This window comes from Stenella coeruleoalba (assembly GCF_951394435.1).
Source record: "Stenella coeruleoalba genome assembly, contig: scaffold_31, whole genome shotgun sequence".
Taxonomy (NCBI): Eukaryota; Metazoa; Chordata; class Mammalia; order Artiodactyla; family Delphinidae; genus Stenella; species Stenella coeruleoalba.
The window spans coordinates 721,342-741,212 of record NW_027645877.1 but is presented as its reverse complement, the minus strand read 5'-3'; the positions used below and the strand labels follow the sequence as shown (position 1 = coordinate 741,212).

At 43.8% G+C, this 19,871-nt stretch overlaps 1 long non-coding RNA gene across 7 annotated transcripts in view; it reads left to right on the top strand.

Annotated features, from left to right (window-relative positions):
• LOC307181498 overlaps positions 1-19,871 on the top strand; it is a 1,015,396-nt gene that overhangs the window by 305,644 nt on the left and 689,881 nt on the right. The window contains exon 1 of one of the 7 annotated variants that reach the window (XR_013826919.1): positions 7,193-7,255. The exons of the other annotated variants lie outside the window; for them this stretch is intronic. This is a non-coding gene — a long non-coding RNA (uncharacterized lncRNA). Of the gene's footprint in view, positions 1-7,192; positions 7,256-19,871 lie in introns of those variants that run through there. 7 annotated transcript variants of the gene reach the window in all.

Here is a 19,871-nt window from a genome sequence, read left to right as displayed (position 1 = left end):
TCTTCAACTCGCTTTCTTTTGAGCTGGCCGCAACACCGCAGGATGGCTTCAGGCCCTAATCTGTTTCCGGCACGGCATGCTGAGCCTTTGGTTATTTCCTCTTCCTGGTGGGAAATGAGAGTTAAATTTGCCCGTCCAGACACCTCCAGCTAGCCTCTCATTGGTTCTCGCTATTCCTGTTCATCTTCCGCAGAAATTGCAAACTGGGCCAAACAGGAGGTTAAAGGCGCTGACTTTCCAAGTGGGGAGAGTGTTAGTAAAGCGTCTGGAATGTTGCACGCGAGTACCAGGGGAGGAAAACTGAGACATATTTGAACACGTCTCCCGATCACATGGTTGATCATACTCTGGGTTCCACATGCATGTTTTAGCTGAAGGAAGAATACCTAAAATCTGGGTAGGTGAAACCCGTGGAATGTGTACCATGCAATATGACTTCAAAGGGTCTTCATTTGCTCACTGAACCTCTCCAATCCTATCACTGCTGCATTTATGCCCCTGTACACATGCTTGATTCTCTTTCGGAGACATAGCAATCTATAGGTTTTAAGATACTTACTAGTCAGGTACATTCTTAGGCGTTTAATATGCGGTGTTGAATCCATTTCGTTGAGCAAGGAGTAGCTCTTGTCTATTCCATATTTGGCTTAAGGAAATTTATCTGTGCTCATTTCAATCTCTGGTTTTATGCAGCACCCCAACTCACCTTTCCCCTTAAGCAAGCATAAGTTGGTTTTCTAAATTTGAGACCCTGTTCTGTTCTGTAATTCAGTTCCTGTGTAGCCAAGTTTACATTCCGTGTATTACTGATATCTTATGATGTTTCTTTTTCTGTGTGACTTATTTCAGTTAGAATCATCATACCTGAATCCACTCATTGTGCTGCTAAGGGCCTGATGACACAGATTTCATTGCTGAGTGATATTGCTTTGTAAGTAAATACCACAACTTCTTTATCCATTTTTCACTTTCTGCGATGTTGAACTTGTAGTGTAAACGAGGTTCTTGTAAACACAGCCGTTCCAAACTTTGGGGTGGCTGTGTCTTTTTCATTTTAATTTCCCTAAGCTATAGGACCATAAGTGGAAGTGCCCTAGGCTCTCTTGCTTTGTTTTTTAGATGTTTCAGGAAACACCATACACTTCTCCCGAGTGGTTGTTGGCAATTTACATCCCGGCCATCAGCATAACAAGGCTCCCAGTTCTCCATGGCCTGTCCTGCCTTTCTGGATTTTACACTTTTTTCAGATGGCCCTTTTGACCGGGGGGAAGTGAGACTTCATTGTAGTGCAGATTTCCTTTGCAAGCTTGCTTGGTTGGCCAAAAAGGGCGTATGCGTTTTTTCCTGAATATATTCAGGAAAAAACGCATACGCCCTTTTTGGCCAAGTGCATCATTGTGGACGTTCTGCCTCTTTTCCTATGCTTTCAATGCAATTCCAGTCTACCTCCTGAAATCGGTTTCCTGCAATTCTGCCCCGCTTTCAAGTCCTCTTGGCAGCCATACTTCAGTCTATTTTTGGACGATAGCTGTCATTTATAACTCTGCAGGTTTGTGAATTACAGTGCCCCTGAGCTGCTTTCTTCAACTCGCTTTCTTGTGAGCTGGCCGCAACACCGCAGGATAGCTTCAGGCCCTAATCTGGTTCCGGCACGGCACGCTGAGCCTCTGGTTATTTCCTCTTCCTGGTGGGAAATGAGAGTTAAATTTGCCCGTCCAGACACCTCCAGCTAGTCTCTCATTGGTTCTTGCTATTCCTGTTCATCTTCCGAAGAAATTGCAAAGTGGGCCAAACAGGAGGTTAAAGGCGCTGACTCTCCACGTGGGGAGAGTGTTAGTAAAGCGTCTGGAATGTTGCACCCGAGTACCAGGGGAGGAAAACTGAGACATATTTGAACACGTCTCCCGATCTCATGGTTGATCATACTCTGGGTTCCACATGCATGTTTTAGCTGAAGGAAGAATACCTAAAACCTGGGTAGTTGAAACACGTGGAATGGGTACCATGCAATATGACTTCAAAGGGTCTTCATTTGTTCACCGAACCTCTCCAATCCTATCACTGCTGCGTTTATGCCCCTGTACACATGCTTGATTCTCTTTCGGAGACATAGCAATCCCTATGTTTTAAGATACTTACTAGTCAGGTACATTCTTAGGCGTTTAATATGCGGTGTTGAGTCCATTTCTTTGAGCAAGGAGTAGCTCTTGTCTATTCCATATTTGGCTTAAGGAACTTTATCTGTGCTCATTTCAATCTCTGGTTTTATGCAGCACCCCAACTCACCTTTCCCCTTAAGCAAGCATAAGTTGGTTTTCTAAATTTGAGAACCTGTTCTGTTCTGTAATTCAGTTCCTGTGTATCCAAGTTTACAATCCGTGTATTAGTGATATCTTATGATGTTTCTTTTTCTGTGTGACTTATTTCAGTTAGAATCATCGTACCTGAATCCACTCATTATGCTGCTACAGGCCTGATGACATAGATTTCATTGCTGAGTGATACTGCATTGTACGTAAGTACCACAAGTTCTTTATCCGTTTTTCACTTTCTGTGATATTGAACTTGTACTGTAAACGAGGTTCTTGTAAACAGAGGCGTCCCAAACTTTGGGGTGGCTGTGTCTTTTTGATTTTAATTTCCCTAAGCTATAGGACCATAAGTGGAAGTGCCCTAGGCTCTGTTGCTTTGTTTTTTAGATGTTTCAGGAAACACCATACACTTCTCCCGAGTGTCTGTTGGCAACTTACATCCCGCCCATCAGCATAACAAGGCTCCCAGTTCTCCATGGCCTGTCCTGCCTTTCTGGATTTTACACTTTTTTCAGATGGCCCTTTTGACCGGGGGGAAGTGAGACTTCATTGTAGTGCAGATTTCCTTTGCAAGTTTGCTTGGTTGGCCAAAAAGGGCGTATGCGTTTTTTCCTGAATATGTTCAGGAAAAAACGCATACGCCCTTTTTGGCCAAGTGCATCATTTTGGACGTTCTGCCTCTTTTCCTATGCTTTCAATGCAATTCCAGTCTACCTCTTGAAATCGGTTTCCTGCAATTCTGCCCCGCTTTCAAGTCCTCTTGGCAGCCTTACTTCAGTATATTTTTGGACGATAGCTGTCATTTATAACTCTGCAGGTTTGTGAATTACAGTGCCCCTGAGCTCCTTTCTTCAACTCGCTTTCTTGTGACCTGGCCGCAACACCGCAGGATGTCTTCAGGCCCTAATCTGGTTCCGGCACGGCACGCTGAGCCTTTGGTTAATTCCTCTTCCTGGTGGGAAATGAGAGTTAAATTTGCCCGTTCAGACACCTCCAGCTAGTCTCTCATTGGTTCTCGCTATTCCTGTTCATCTTCCGCAGAAATTGCAAACTGGGCCAAACAGGAGGTTAAAGGCGCTGACTCTCCAAGTGGGGAGAGTGTTAGTAAAGCGTCTGGAATGTTGCACCCGAGTACCAGGGGAGGAAAACTGAGACATATTTGAACACGTCTCCCGATCTCATGGTTGATCATACTCTGGGTTCCACATGCATGTTTTAGCTGAAGGAAGAATACCTAAAACCTGGGTAGTTGAAACCCGTGGAATGGGTACCATGCAATATGACTTCAAAGGGTCTTCATTTTCTCACCGAACCTCTCCAATCCTATCACTGCTGCGTTTATGCCCCTGTACACATGCTTGATTCTCTTTCGGAGACATAGCAATCTATAGGTTTTAAGATACTTACTAGTCAGGTACATTCTTAGGCGTTTAATATGCGGTGTTGAGTCCATTTCTTTGAGCAAGGAGTAGCTCTTGTCTATTCCATATTTGGCTTAAGGAACTTTATCTGTGCTCATTTCAATCTCTGGTTTTATGCAGCACCCCAACTCACCTTTCCCCTTAAGCAAGCATAAGTTGGTTTTCTAAATTTGAGACCCTGTTCTGTTTTGGAATTCAGTTCCTGTGTAGCCAAGTTTACATTCCGTGTATTAGTGATATCTTATGATGTTTCTTTTTCTGTGTGACTTATTTCAGTTAGAATCATCGTACCTGAATCCACTCATTATGCTGCTACAGGCCTGATGACATAGATTTCATTGCTGAGTGATACTGCATTGTACGTAAGTACCACAAGTTCTTTATCCGTTTTTCACTTTCTGTGATATTGAACTTGTACTGTAAACGAGGTTCTTGTAAACAGAGGCGTCCCAAACTTTGGGGTGGCTGTGTCTTTTTGATTTTAATTTCCCTAAGCTATAGGACCATAAGTGGAAGTGCCCTAGGCTCTGTTGCTTTGTTTTTTAGATGTTTCAGGAAACACCATACACTTCTCCCGAGTGTCTGTTGGCAACTTACATCCCGCCCATCAGCATAACAAGGCTCCCAGTTCTCCATGGCCTGTCCTGCCTTTCTGGATTTTACACTTTTTTCAGATGGCCCTTTTGACCGGGGGGAAGTGAGACTTCATTGTAGTGCAGATTTCCTTTGCAAGTTTGCTTGGTTGGCCAAAAAGGGCGTATGCGTTTTTTCCTGAATATGTTCAGGAAAAAACGCATACGCCCTTTTTGGCCAAGTGCATCATTTTGGACGTTCTGCCTCTTTTCCTATGCTTTCAATGCAATTCCAGTCTACCTCTTGAAATCGGTTTCCTGCAATTCTGCCCCGCTTTCAAGTCCTCTTGGCAGCCTTACTTCAGTATATTTTTGGACGATAGCTGTCATTTATAACTCTGCAGGTTTGTGAATTACAGTGCCCCTGAGCTCCTTTCTTCAACTCGCTTTCTTGTGACCTGGCCGCAACACCGCAGGATGTCTTCAGGCCCTAATCTGGTTCCGGCACGGCACGCTGAGCCTTTGGTTAATTCCTCTTCCTGGTGGGAAATGAGAGTTAAATATGCCCGTTCAGACACCTCCAGCTAGTCTCTCATTGGTTCTCGCTATTCCTGTTCATCTTCCGCAGAAATTGCAAACTGGGCCAAACAGGAGGTTAAAGGCGCTGACTCTCCAAGTGGGGAGAGTGTTAGTAAAGCGTCTGGAATGTTGCACCCGAGTACCAGGGGAGGAAAACTGAGACATATTTGAACACGTCTCCCGATCTCATGGTTGATCATACTCTGGGTTCCACATGCATGTTTTAGCTGAAGGAAGAATACCTAAAACCTGGGTAGTTGAAACCCGTGGAATGGGTACCATGCAATATGACTTCAAAGGGTCTTCATTTGCTCACCGAACCTCTCCAATCCTATCACTGCTGCGTTTATGACCCTGTACACATGCTTGATTCTCTTTCGGAGACATAGCAATCCCTAGGTTTTAAGATACTTACTAGTCAGGTACATTCTTAGGCGTTTAATATGCGGTGTTGAGTCCATTTCTTTGAGCAAGGAGTAGCTCTTGTCTATTCCATATTTGGCTTAAGGAACTTTATCTGTGCTCATTTCAATCTCTGGTTTTATGCAGCACCCCAACTCACCTTTCCCCTTAAGCAAGCATAAGTTGGTTTTCTAAATTTGAGAACCTGTTCTGTTCTGTAATTCAGTTCCTGTGTATCCAAGTTTACAATCCGTGTATTAGTGATATCTTATGATGTTTCTTTTTCTGTGTGACTTATTTCAGTTAGAATCATCGTACCTGAATCCACTCATTATGCTGCTACAGGCCTGATGACATAGATTTCATTGCTGAGTGATACTGCATTGTACGTAAGTACCACAAGTTCTTTATCCATTTTTCACTTTCTGTGATATTGAACTTGTACGGTAAACGAGGTTCTTGTAAACAGAGGCGTCCCAAACTTTGGGGTGGCTGTGTCTTTTTGATTTTAATTTCCCTAAGCTATAGGACCATAAGTGGAAGTGCCCTAGGCTCTGTTGCTTTGTTTTTTAGATGTTTCAGGAAACACCATACACTTCTCCCGAGTGTCTGTTGGCAACTTACATCCCGCCCATCAGCATAACAAGGCTCCCAGTTCTCCATGGCCTGTCCTGCCTTTCTGGATTTTACACTTTTTTCAGATGGCCCTTTTGACCGGGGGGAAGTGAGACTTCATTGTAGTGCAGATTTCCTTTGCAAGTTTGCTTGGTTGGCCAAAAAGGGCGTATGCGTTTTTTCCTGAATATGTTCAGGAAAAAACGCATACGCCCTTTTTGGCCAAGTGCATCATTTTGGACGTTCTGCCTCTTTTCCTATGCTTTCAATGCAATTCCAGTCTACCTCTTGAAATCGGTTTCCTGCAATTCTGCCCCGCTTTCAAGTCCTCTTGGCAGCCTTACTTCAGTATATTTTTGGACGATAGCTGTCATTTATAACTCTGCAGGTTTGTGAATTACAGTGCCCCTGAGCTCCTTTCTTCAACTCGCTTTCTTGTGACCTGGCCGCAACACCGCAGGATGTCTTCAGGCCCTAATCTGGTTCCGGCACGGCACGCTGAGCCTTTGGTTAATTCCTCTTCCTGGTGGGAAATGAGAGTTAAATATGCCCGTTCAGACACCTCCAGCTAGTCTCTCATTGGTTCTCGCTATTCCTGTTCATCTTCCGCAGAAATTGCAAACTGGGCCAAACAGGAGGTTAAAGGCGCTGACTCTCCAAGTGGGGAGAGTGTTAGTAAAGCGTCTGGAATGTTGCACCCGAGTACCAGGGGAGGAAAACTGAGACATATTTGAACACGTCTCCCGATCTCATGGTTGATCATACTCTGGGTTCCACATGCATGTTTTAGCTGAAGGAAGAATACCTAAAACCTGGGTAGTTGAAACCCGTGGAATGGGTACCATGCAATATGACTTCAAAGGGTCTTCATTTGCTCACCGAACCTCTCCAATCCTATCACTGCTGCGTTTATGACCCTGTACACATGCTTGATTCTCTTTCGGAGACATAGCAATCCCTAGGTTTTAAGATACTTACTAGTCAGGTACATTCTTAGGCGTTTAATATGCGGTGTTGAGTCCATTTCTTTGAGCAAGGAGTAGCTCTTGTCTATTCCATATTTGGCTTAAGGAACTTTATCTGTGCTCATTTCAATCTCTGGTTTTATGCAGCACCCCAACTCACCTTTCCCCTTAAGCAAGCATAAGTTGGTTTTCTAAATTTGAGAACCTGTTCTGTTCTGTAATTCAGTTCCTGTGTATCCAAGTTTACAATCCGTGTATTAGTGATATCTTATGATGTTTCTTTTTCTGTGTGACTTATTTCAGTTAGAATCATCGTACCTGAATCCACTCATTATGCTGCTACAGGCCTGATGACATAGATTTCATTGCTGAGTGATACTGCATTGTACGTAAGTACCACAAGTTCTTTATCCATTTTTCACTTTCTGTGATATTGAACTTGTACGGTAAACGAGGTTCTTGTAAACAGAGGCGTCCCAAACTTTGGGGTGGCTGTGTCTTTTTGATTTTAATTTCCCTAAGCTATAGGACCATAAGTGGAAGTGCCCTAGGCTCTGTTGCTTTGTTTTTTAGATGTTTCAGGAAACACCATACACTTCTCCTGAGTGTCTGTTGGCAATTTACATCCCGCCCATCAGCATAACAAGGCTCCCAGTTCTCCATCGCCTGTCCTGCCTTTCTGGATTTTACACTTTTTTCAGATGGCCCTTTTGACCGGGGGGAAGTGAGACTTCATTGTAGTGCAGATTTCCTTTGCAAGTTTGCTTGGTTGGCCTAAAAGGGCGTATGCGTTTTTTCCTGAATATGTTCAGGAAAAAACGCATACGCCCTTTTTGGCCAAGTGCATCATTGTGGACGTTCTGCCTCTTTTCCTATGCTTTCAATGCAATTCCAGTCTACCTCCTGAAATCGGTTTCCTGCAATTCTGCCCCGCTTTCAAGTCCTCTTGGCAGCCTTACTTCAGTCTATTTTTGGACGATAGCTGTCATTTATAACTCTGCAGGTTTGGGAATTACAGTGCCCCTGAGCTGCTTTCTTCAACTCGCTTTCTTGTGACCTGGCCGCAACACCGCAGGATGTCTTCAGGCCCTAATCTGGTTCCGGCACGGCACGCTGAGCCTTTGGTTAATTCCTCTTCCTGGTGGGAAATGAGAGTTAAATTTGCCCGTTCAGACACCTCCAGCTAGCCTCTCATTGGTTCTCGCTATTCCTGTTCATCTTCCGCAGAAATTGCAAACTGGGCCAAACAGGAGGTTAAAGGGACTGACTCTCCAAGTCGGGAGAGTGTTAGTAAAGCGTCTGGAATGTTGCACCCGAGTACCAGGGGAGGAAAACTGAGACATATTTGAACACGTCTCCCGATCACATGGTTGATCATACTCTAGGTTCCACATGCATGTTTTAGCTGAAGGAAGAATACCTTAAACCTGGGTAGGTGAAAGCCGTGGAATGGGTACCATGCAATATGACTTCAAAGGGTCTTCATTTTCTCACCGAACCTCTCCAATCCTATCACTGCTGCGTTTATGCCCCTGTACACATGCTTGATTCTCTTTCGGAGACATAGCAATCTATAGGTTTTAAGATACTTACTAGTCAGGTACATTCTTAGGCGTTTAATATGCGGTGTTGAGTCCACTTTGTTGAGCAAGGAGTAGCTCTTGTCTATTCCATATTTGGCTTAAGGAACTTTATCTGTGCTCATTTCAATCTCTGGTTTTATGCAGCACCCCAACTCACCTTTCCCCTTAAGCAAGCATAAGTTGGTTTTCTAAATTTGAGACCCTGTTCTGTTCTGTAATTCAGTTCCTGTGTAGCCAAGTTTACATTCCGTGTATTACTGATATCTTATGATGTTTCTTTTTCTGTGTGACTTATTTCAGTTAGAATCATCGTACCTGAATCCACTCATTATGCTGCTACGGGCCTGATGACATAGGTTTCCTTGCTGAGTGATACTGCATTGTACGTAAGTACCACAAGTTCTTTATCCATTTTTCACTTTCTGTGATATTCAACTTGTACTGTAAACGAGGTTCTTGTAAACAGAGTCGTCCCAAACTTTGGGGTGGCTGTGTCTTTTTGATTTTAATTTCCCTAAGCTATAGGACCATAAGTGGAAGTGCCCTAGGTTCTGTTGCTTTGTTTTTTAGATGTTTCAGGAAACACCATACACTTCTCCCGAGTGTCTGTTGGCAATTTACATCCCGCCCATCAGCATAACAAGGCTCCCAGTTCTCCATGGCCTGTCCTGCCTTTCTGGATTTTACACTTTTTTCAGATGGCCCTTTTGACCAGGGGGAAGTGAGACTTCATTGTAGTGCAGATTTCCTTTGCACGTTTGCTTGGTTGGCCAAAAAGGGCGTATGCGTTTTTTCCTGAATATATTCAGGAAAAAACGCATACGCCCTTTTTGACCAAGTGCATCATTGTGGACGTTCTGCCTCTTTTCCTATGCTTTCAATGCAATTCCAATCTACCTCCTGAAATCGGTTTCCTGCAATTCTGCCCCGCTTTCAAGTCCTCTTGGCAGCCTTACTTCAGTCTATTTTTGGACGATAGCTGTCATTTATAACTCTGCAGGTTTGTGAATTACAGTGCCCCTGACCTCCTTTCTTCAACTCGCTTTCTTGTGACCTGGCCGCAACACCGCACGATGTCTTCAGTCCCTAATCTGTTTCCGGCACGGCACGCTGAGCCTTTGGTTAATTCCTCTTCCTAGTGGGAAATGAGAGTTAAATTTGCCCGTTCAGACACCTCCAGCTAGTCTCTCATTGGTTCTCGCTATTCCTGTTCATCTTCCGCAGAAATTGCAAACTGGGCCAAACAGGAGGTTAAAGGGACTGACTCTCCAAGTCGGGAGAGTGTTAGTAAAGCGTCTGGAATGTTGCACCCGAGTACCAGGGGAGGAAAACTGAGACATATTTGAACACGTCTCCCGATCACATGGTTGATCATACTCTAGGTTCCACATGCATGTTTTAGCTGAAGGAAGAATACCTTAAACCTGGGTAGGTGAAAGCCGTGGAATGGGTACCATGCAATATGACTTCAAAGGGTCTTCATTTTCTCACCGAACCTCTCCAAACCTATCACTGCTGCGTTTATGCCCCTGTACACATGCTTGATTCTCTTTCGGAGACATAGCAATCTATAGGTTTTAAGATACTTACTAGTCAGGTACATTCTTAGGCGTTTAATATGCGGTGTTGAGTCCATTTTGTTGAGCAAGGAGTAGCTCTTGTCTATTCCATATTTGGCTTAAGGAACTTTATCTGTGCTCATTTCAATCTCTGGTTTTATGCAGCACCCCAACTCACCTTTCCCCTTAAGCAAGCATAAGTTGGTTTTCTAAATTTGAGACCCTGTTCTGTTCTGTAATTCAGTTCCTGTGTATCCAAGTTTACAATCCGTGTATTAGTGATATCTTATGATGTTTCTTTTTCTGTGTGACTTATTTCAGTTAGAATCATCGTACCTGAATCCACTCATTATGCTGCTACGGGCCTGATGACATAGGTTTCATTGCTGAGTGATACTGCATTGTACGTAAGTACCACAAGTTCTTTATCCATTTTTCACTTTCTGTGATATTGAACTTGTACTGTAAACGAGGTTCTTGTAAACAGAGTCGTCCCAAACTTTGGGGTGGCTGTGTCTTTTTGATTTTAATTTCCCTAAGCTATAGGACCATAAGTGGAAGTGCCCTAGGCTCTGTTGCTTTGTTTTTTAGATGTTTCAGGAAACACCATACACTTCTCCCGAGTGTCTGTTGGCAATTTACATCCCGCCCATCAGCATAACAAGGCTCCCAGTTCTCCATGGCCTGTCCTGCCTTTCTGGATTTTACACTTTTTTCAGATGGCCCTTTTGACCGGGGGGAAGTGAGACTTCATTGTAGTGCAGATTTCCTTTGCACGTTTGCTTGGTTGGCCAAAAAGGGCGTATGCGTTTTTTCCTGAATATATTCAGGAAAAAACGCATACGCCCTTTTTGGCCAAGTGCATCATTGTGGACGTTCTGCCTCTTTTCCTATGCTTTCAATGCAATTCCAATCTACCTCCTGAAATCGGTTTCCTGCAATTCTGCCCCGCTTTCCAGTCCTCTTGGCAGCCTTACTTCAGTCTATTTTTGGACGATAGCTGTCATTTATAACTCTGCAGGTTTGTGAATTACAGTGCCCCTGAGCTCCTTTCTTCAACTCGCTTTCTTGTGACCTGGCCGCAACACCGCATGATGTCTTCAGTCCCTAATCTCTTTCCGGCACGGCACGCTGAGCCTTTGGTTAATTCCTCTTCCTAGTGGGAAACGAGAGTTAAATTTGCCCGTTCAGACACCTCCAGCTAGTCTCTCATTGGTTCTCGCTATTCCTGTTCATCTTCCGCAGAAATTGCAAACTGGGCCAAACAGGAGGTTAAAGGGACTGACTCTCCAAGTCGGGAGAGTGTTAGTAAAGCGTCTGGAATGTTGCACCCGAGTACCAGTGTAGGAAAACTGAGACATATTTGAACACGTCTCCCGTTCACATGGTTGATCATACTCTGGGTTCCACATGCATGTTTTTGCTGAAGGAAGAATACCTTAAACCTGGAGAGTTGAGACCCGTGGAATGGGTACCATGCAATATGACTTCAAAGGGTCTTCATTTTCTCACCGAACCTCTCCAATCCTATCACAGCTGCGTTTATGCCCCTGTACACATGCTTGATTCTCTTTCGGAGACATAGCAATCCATAGGTTTTAAGATACTTACTATTCAGGTACATTCCTAGGCGTTTAATATGGGGTGTTGAGTCCATTTCGTTGAGCAAGGAGTAGCTCTTGTCTATTCCATATTTGGCTTAAGGAACTTTATCTGTGCTCATTTCAATCTCTGGTTTTATGCAGCACCCCAACTCACCTTTCCCCTTAAGCAAGCATAAATTGGTTTTCTAAATTTGAGACCCTGTTCTGTTCTGTAATTCAGTTCCTGTGTAGCCAAGTTTACATTCCGTGTATTACTGATATCTTATGATGTTTCTGTTTCTGTTGGACTTATTTCAGTTAGAATCATCATACCTGAATCCACTCATTGTGCTGCTAAGGGCCTGATGACACAGATTTCATTGCTGAGTGATATTGCTTTGTAAGTAAATACCACAACTTCTTTATCCATTCTTCAATTTCTGCGATGTTGAACTTGTACTGTAAACGAGGTTCTTGTAAACAGAGGCGTCCCAAACATTGGGGTGGCTGTGTCTTTTTGATTTTAATTTCCCTAAGCTATAAGACCATAAGTGGCAGTGCCCTAGGCTCTGTTGCTTTGTTTTTTAGATGTTTCAGGAAACACCATACACTTCTCCCGAGTGGTTGTTGGCAATTTACATCCCGCCCATCAGCATAACAAGGCTCCCAGTTCTCCATGGCCTGTCCTGCCTTTCTGGATTTTACACTTTTTTCAGATGGCCCTTTTGACAGGGGGGAAGTGAGACTTCATTGTAGTGCAGATTTCCTTTGCAAGCTTGCTTGGTTGGCCAAAAAGGGCGTATGCGTTTTTTCCTGAATATATTCAGGAAAAAACGCATACGCCCTTTTTGGCCAAGTGCATCATTGTGGACGTTCTGCCTCTTTTCCTATGCTTTCAATGCAATTCCAGTCTACCTCCTGAAATCGGTTTCCTGCAATTCTGCCCCGCTTTCAAGTCCTCTTGGCAGCCTTACTTCAGTCTATTTTTGGACGATAGCTGTCATTTATAACTCTGCAGGTTTGTGAATTACAGTGCCCCTGAGCTCTTTCTTCAACTCGCTTTCTTGTGAGCAGGCCGCAACACCGCAGGATGGCTTCAGGCCCTAATCTGGTTCCGGCACGGCACGCTGTGCCTTTGGTTATTTCCTCTTCCTGGTGGGAAATGAGAGTTAAATTTGCCCGTCCAGACACCTCCAGCTAGCCTCTCATTGGTTCTCGCTATTCCTGTTCATCTTCCGCAGAAATTGCAAACTGGGCCAAACAGGAGGTTAAAGGCCCTGACTCTCCAAGTGGGGAGAGTGTTAGTAAAGCGTCTGGAATGTTGAACCCGAGTTCCAGGGGAGGAAAACTGAGACATATTTGAACACGTCTCCCATTGACATGGTTGATCATACTTGGGTTCCACATGCATGTTTTAGCTGAAGGAAGAATACCTAAAACCTGGGTAGTTGAAACCCGTGGAATGGGTACCATGCAATATGACTTCAAAGGGTCTTCATTTGCTCACCGAAACTCTCCAATCCTATCACTGCTGCGTTTATGCCCCTGTACACATGCTTGATTCTCTTTCGGAGACATAGCAATCCATAGGTTTTAAGATACTTACTAGTCAGGTACATTCTTAGGCGTTTAATATGCGGTGTTGAGTCCATTTCGTTGAGCAAGGAGTAGCTCTTGTCTATTCCATATTTGGCTTAAGGAACTTTATCTGTGCTCATTTCAATCTCTGGTTTTATGCAGCACCCCAACTCACCTTTCCCCTTAAGCAAGCATAAGTTGGTTTTCTAAATTTGAGAACCTGTTCTGTTTTGGAATGCAGTTCCTGTGTAGCCAAGTTTACATTCCGTGTATTACTGATATCTTATGATGTTTCTTTTTCTGTGTGACTTATTTCAGTTAGAATCATCATACCTGAATCCACTCATTGTGCTGCTAAGGGCCTGATGACACAGATTTCATTGCTGAGTGATATTGCTTTGTAAGTAAATACCACAACTTCTTTATCCATTTTTCACTTTCTGCGATGTTGAACTTGTACTGTAAACGAGGTTCTTGTAAACAGAGCCGTTCCGAACTTTGAGGTGGCTGTGTCTTTTTGATTTTAATTTCCCTAAGCTATAGGACCATAAGTGGAAGTGCCCTAGGTTCTGTTGCTTTGTATTTTAGATGTTTCAGGAAACACCATACACTTCTCCTGAGTGTCTGTTGGCAATTTACATCCCGCCCATCAGCATAACAAGGCTCCCAGTTCTCCATGGCCTGTCCTGCCTTTCTGGATTTTACCCTTTTTTAAGATGGCCCTTTTGACCGGGGGGAAGTGAGACTTCATTGTAGTGCAGATTTCCTTTGCAAGCTTGCTTGGTTGGCCAAAAAGGGCGTATGCGTTTTTTCCTGAATATATTCAGGAAAAAACGCATACGCCCTTTTTGGCCAAGTGCATCATTGTGGACGTTCTGCCTCTTTTCCTATGCTTTCAATGCAATTCCAGTCTACCTCCTGAAATCGGTTTCCTGCAATTCTGCCCCGCTTTCAAGTCCTCTTGGCAGCCTTACTTCAGTCTCTTTTTGGACGATAGCTGTCATTTATAACTCTGCAGGTTTGTGAATTACAGTGCCCCTGAGCTCTTTCTTCAACTCGCTTTCTTGTGAGCTGGCCGCAACACCGCAGGATGGCTTCAGGCCCTAATCTGGTTCCGGCACGGAACGCTGAGCCTTTGTTTATTTCCTCTTCCTGGTGGGAAATGAGAGTTAAATTTGCCCGTCCAGACACCTCCAGCTAGTCTCTCATTGGTTCTCGCTATTCCTGTTCATCTTCCACAGAAATTGCAAACTGGGCCAAACAGGAGGTTAAAGGCGATGACTCTCCAAGTGGGGAGAGTGTTAGTAAAGCGTCTGGAATGTTGCACCCGAGTACCAGGGGAGGAAAACTGAGACATATTTGAACACGTCTCCCGTTCACACGGATGATCATACTCTGGGTTCCACATGCATGTTTTAGCTGAAGGAAGAATACCTTAAACCTGGAGAGTTGAAACCCGTGGAATGGGTACCATGCAATATGACTTCAAAGGGTCTTCATTTGCTCACCGAACCTCTCCAATCCTATCACTGCTGCGTTTATGCCCCTGTACACATGCTTGATTCTCTTTCGGAGACATAGCAATCCATAGGTTTTAAGATACTTACTAGTCAGGTACATTCTTAGGCGTTTAATATGCGGTGTTGAGTCCATTTTGTTGAGCAAGGAGTAGCTCTTGTCTATTCCATATTTGGCTTAAGGAACTTTATCTGTGCTCATTTCAATCTCTGGTTTTATGCAGCACCCGAACTCACCGTTACCCTTAAGCAAGCATAAGTTGGTTTTCTAAATTTGAGACCCTGTTCTGTTCTGTAATTCAGTTCCTGTGTAGCCAAGTTTACATTCCGTGTATTACTGATATCTTATGATGTTTCTTTTTCTCTGTGACTTATTTCAGTTAGAATCATCATACCTGAATCCACTCATTGTGCTGCTAAGGGCCTGATGACACAGATTTCATTGCTGAGTGATATTGCTTTGTAAGTAAATACCACAACTTCTTTATCCATTTTTCACTTTCTGTGATGTTGAACTTGTACTGTAAATGAGGTTCTTGTAAACAGAGCCGTTCCAAACTTTGGGGTGGCTGTGTCTTTTTGATTTTAATTTCCCTAAGCTATAGGGCCATAAGTGGAAGTGCCCTAGGTTCTGTTGCTTTGTTTTTTAGATGTTTCAGGAAACACCATACACTTCTCCCAAGTGGTTCTTGGCAATTTACATCCCGCCCATCAGCATAACAAGGTTCCCAGTTCTCCATGGCCTGTCCTGCCTTTCTGGATTTTACACTTTTTTCAGATGGCCCTTTTGACCGGGGGGAAGTGAGACTTCATTGTAGTGCAGATTTCCTTTGCAAGCTTGCTTGGTTGGCCAAAAAGGGCGTATGCGTTTTTTCCTGAATATATTCAGGAAAAAACGCATACGCCCTTTTTGGCCAAGTGCATCATTGTGGACGTTCTGCCTCTTTTCCTATGCTTTCAATGCAATTCCAGTCTACCTCCTGAAATCGGTTTCCTGCAATTCTGCCCCGCTTTCAAGTCCTCTTGGCAGCCTTACTTCAGTCTATTTTTGGACGATAGCTGTCATTTATAACTCTGCAGGTTTGTGAATTACAGTGCCCCTGAGCTCCTTTCTTCAACTCGCTTTCTTGTGACCTGGCCGCAACACCGCAGAATGGCTTCAGGCCCTAATCTGGTTCCGGCACGGCACACTGAGCTTTTGGTTATTTCCTCTTCCTGGTGGGAAATGAGAGTTAAATTTGCCCGTCCAGACACCTCCAGCTAGCCTCTCATTGGTTCTCGCTATTCCTGTTCATCTTCCGCAGAAATTGCAAACTGGGCCAAACAGGAGGTTAAAGGCGCTGACTTTCCAAGTGGGGAGAGTGTTAGTAAAGCGTCTGGAATGTTGCACCCGAGTACCAGGGGAGGAAAACTGAGACATATTTGAACACGTCTCCCATTCACATGGTTGATCATACTTGGGTTCCACATGCATGTTTTAGCTGAAGGAAGAATACCTAAAACCTGGGTAGTTGAAACCCGTGGAATGGGTACCATGCAATATGACTTCAAAGGGTCTTCATTTGCACACCGAACCTCTCCAATCCTATCACTGCTGCGTTTATGCCCCTGTACACATGCTTGATTCTCTTTCGGAGACATATCAATCCATAGGTTTTAAGATACTTACTAGTCAGGTACATTCTTAGGCGTTTAATATGCGGTGTTGAGTCCATTTCGTTGAGCAAGGAGTAGCTCTTGTCTATTCCATATTTGGCTTAAGGAACTTTATCTGTGCTCATTTCAATCTCTGGTTTTATGCAGCACCCCAACTCACCTTTCCCCTTAAGCAAGCATAAGTTGGTTTTCTAAATTTGAGACCTTGTTCTGTTCTGTAATTCAGTTCCTGTGTAGCCAAGTTTACATTCCGTGTATTACTGATATCTTATGATGTTTCTTTTTCTGTGTGACTTATTTCAGTTAGAATCATCATACCTGAATCCACTCATTGTGCTGCTAAGGGCCTGATGACACAGATTTCATTGCTGAGTGATATTGCTTTGTAAGTAAATACCACAACTTCTTTATCCATTTTTCACTTTCTGTGATGTTGAACTTGTACTGTAAATGAGGTTCTTGTAAACAGAGCCGTTCCAAACTTTGGGGTGGCTGTGTCTTTTTCATTTTAATTTCCCTAAGCTATAGGACCATAAGTGGAAGTGCCCTAGGTTCTGTTGCTTTGTTTTTTAGATGTTTCAGGAAACACCATACACTTCTCCCGAGTGGTTGTTGGCAATTTACATCCCGCCCATCAGCATAACAAGGCTCCCAGTTCTCCATGGCCTGTCCTGCCTTTCTGGATTTTACACTTTTTTCAGATGGCCCTTTTGACCGGGGGGAAGTGAGACTTCATTGTAGTGCAGATTTCCTTTGCAAGCTTGCTTGGTTGGCCAAAAAGGGCGTATGCGTTTTTTCCTGAATATATTCAGGAAAAAACGCATACGCCCTTTTTGGCCAAGTGCATCATTGTGGACGTTCTGCCTCTTTTCCTATGCTTTCAATGCAATTCCAGTCTACCTCCTGAAATCGGTTTCCTGCAATTCTGCCCCGCTTTCAAGTCCTCTTGGCAGCCTTACTTCAGTCAATTTTGGACGATAGCTGTCATTTATAACTCTGCAGGTTTGTGAATTACAGTGCCCCTGAGCTCCTTTCTTCAACTCGCTTTCTTGTGAGCTGGCCGCAACACCGCAGGATGGCTTCAGGCCCTAATCTGGTTCCGGCACGGCACGCTGAGCCTTTGGTTAATTCCTCTTCCTGGTGGGAAATGAGAGTTAAATTTGCCTGTCCAGACACCTCCAGCTAGTCTCTCATTGGTTCTCGCTATTCCTGTTCATCTTCCGCAGAAATTGCAAACTGGGCCAAACAGGAGGATAAAGGGACTGACTCTCCAAGTGGGGAGAGTGTTAGTAAAGCGTCTGGAATGTTGCACCCGAGTAACAGGGGAGGAAAACTGAGACATATTTGAACACGTCTCCCGAGCACATGGTTGATCATACTCTAGGTTCCACATGCATGTTTTAGCTGAAGGAAGAATACCTTAAACCTGGGTATTTGAAACCTGTGGAATGGGTACCATGCAATATGACTTCAAAGGGTCTTCATTTGCTCAACGAACCTCTCCAATCCTATCACTGCTGCGTTTATGCCCCTGTACACATGCTTGATTCTCTTTCGGAGACATAGCAATCCATAGGTTTTAAGATACTTACTAGTCAGGTACATTCTTAGGCGTTTAATATGCGGTGTTGAGTCCATTTCGTTGAGCAAGGAGTAGCTCTTGCCTATTCCATATTTGGCTTAAGGAACTTTATCTGTGCTCATTTCAATCTCTGGTTTTATGCAGCACCCCAACTCACCTTTCCCCTTAAGCAAGCATAAGTTGGTTTTCTAAATTTGAGACCCTGTTCTGTTCTGCAATTCAGTTCCTGTGTAGCCAAGTTTACATTCCGTGTATTACTGATATCTTATGATGTTTCTTTTTCTGTGTGACTTATTTCAGTTAGAATCATCATACCTGAATCCACTCATTGTGCTGCTAAGGGCCTGATGACACAGATTTCATTGCTGAGTGATATTGCTTTGTAAGTAAATACCACAACTTCTTTATCCATTTTTCAATTTCTGCGATGTTGAACTTGTACTGTAAACGAGGTTCTTGTAAACAGAGCCGTTCGAAACTTTGGGGTGACTGTGTCTTTTTGATTTTAATTTCCCTAAGCTATAGGACCATAAGTGGAAGTGCCCTAGGCTCTGTTGCTTTGTATTTTAGATGTTTCAGGAAACACCATACACTTCTCCTGAGTGGTTGTTGGCAATTTACATACCGCCCATCAGCATAACAAGGCTCCCAGTTCTCCATGGCCTGTCCTGCCTTTCTGGATTTTACACTTTTTTCAGATGGCCCTTTTGACCGGGGGGAAGTGAGACTTCATTGTAGTTCAGATTTCCTTTGCAAGCTTGCTCCGTTGGCCAAAAAGGGCGTATGCGTTTTTTCCTGAATATATTCAGGAAAAAACGCATACGCACTTTATGGCCAAGTGCATCATTGTGGACGTTCTGCCTCTTTTCCTATGCTTTAAATGCAATTCCAGTCTACCTCCTGAAATCGGTTTCCTGCAATTCTGCCCCGCTTTCAAGTCCTCTTGGCAGCCTTACTTCAGTCTATTTTTGGACGATAGCTGTCATTTATAACTCTGCAGGTTTGTGAATTACAGTGCCCCTGAGCTCCTTTCTTCAACTCGCTTTCTTGTGACCTGGCCGCAACACCGCAGAATGGCTTCAGGTCCTAATCTGGTTCCGGCACGGCACACTGAGCCTTTGGTTATTTCCTCTTCCTGGTGAGAAATGAGAGTTAAATTTGCCCGTCCAGACACCTCCAGCTAGCCTCTCATTGGTTCTCGCTATTCCTGTTCATCTTCCGCAGAAATTGCAAACTGGGCCAAACAGGAGGTTAAAGGCGCTGACTTTCCAAGTGGGGAGAGTGTTAGTAAAGCGTCTGGAATGTTGCACCCGAGTACCAGGGGAGGAAAACTGAGACATATTTGAACACGTCTCCCATTCACATGGTTGATCATACTTGGGTTCCACATGCATGTTTTAGCTGAAGGAAGAATACCTAAAACCTGGGTAGTTGAAACCCGTGGAATGGGTACCATGCAATATGACTTCAAAGGGTCTTCATTTGCTCACCGAACCTCTCCAATCCTATCACTGCTGCGTTTATGAACCTGTACACATGCTTGATTCTCTTTCGGAGACATAGCAATCCATAGGTTTTAAGATACTTACTAGTCAGGTACATTCTTAGGCGTTTAATATGCGGTGTTGAGTCCATTTCGTTGAGCAAGGAGTAGCTCTTGTCTATTCCATATTTGGCTTAAGGAACTTTATCTGTGCTCATTTCAATCTCTGGTTTTATGCAGCACCCCAACTCACCTTTCCCCTTAAGCAAGCATAAGTTGGTTTTCTAAATTTGAGACCTTGTTCTGTTCTGTAATTCAGTTCCTGTGTAGCCAAGTTTACATTCCGTGTATTAGTGATATCTTATGATGTTTCTTTTTCTGTGTGACTTATTTCAGTTAGAATCATCATACCTGAATCCACTCATTGTGCTGCTAAAGGCCTGATGACACAGATTTCATTGCTG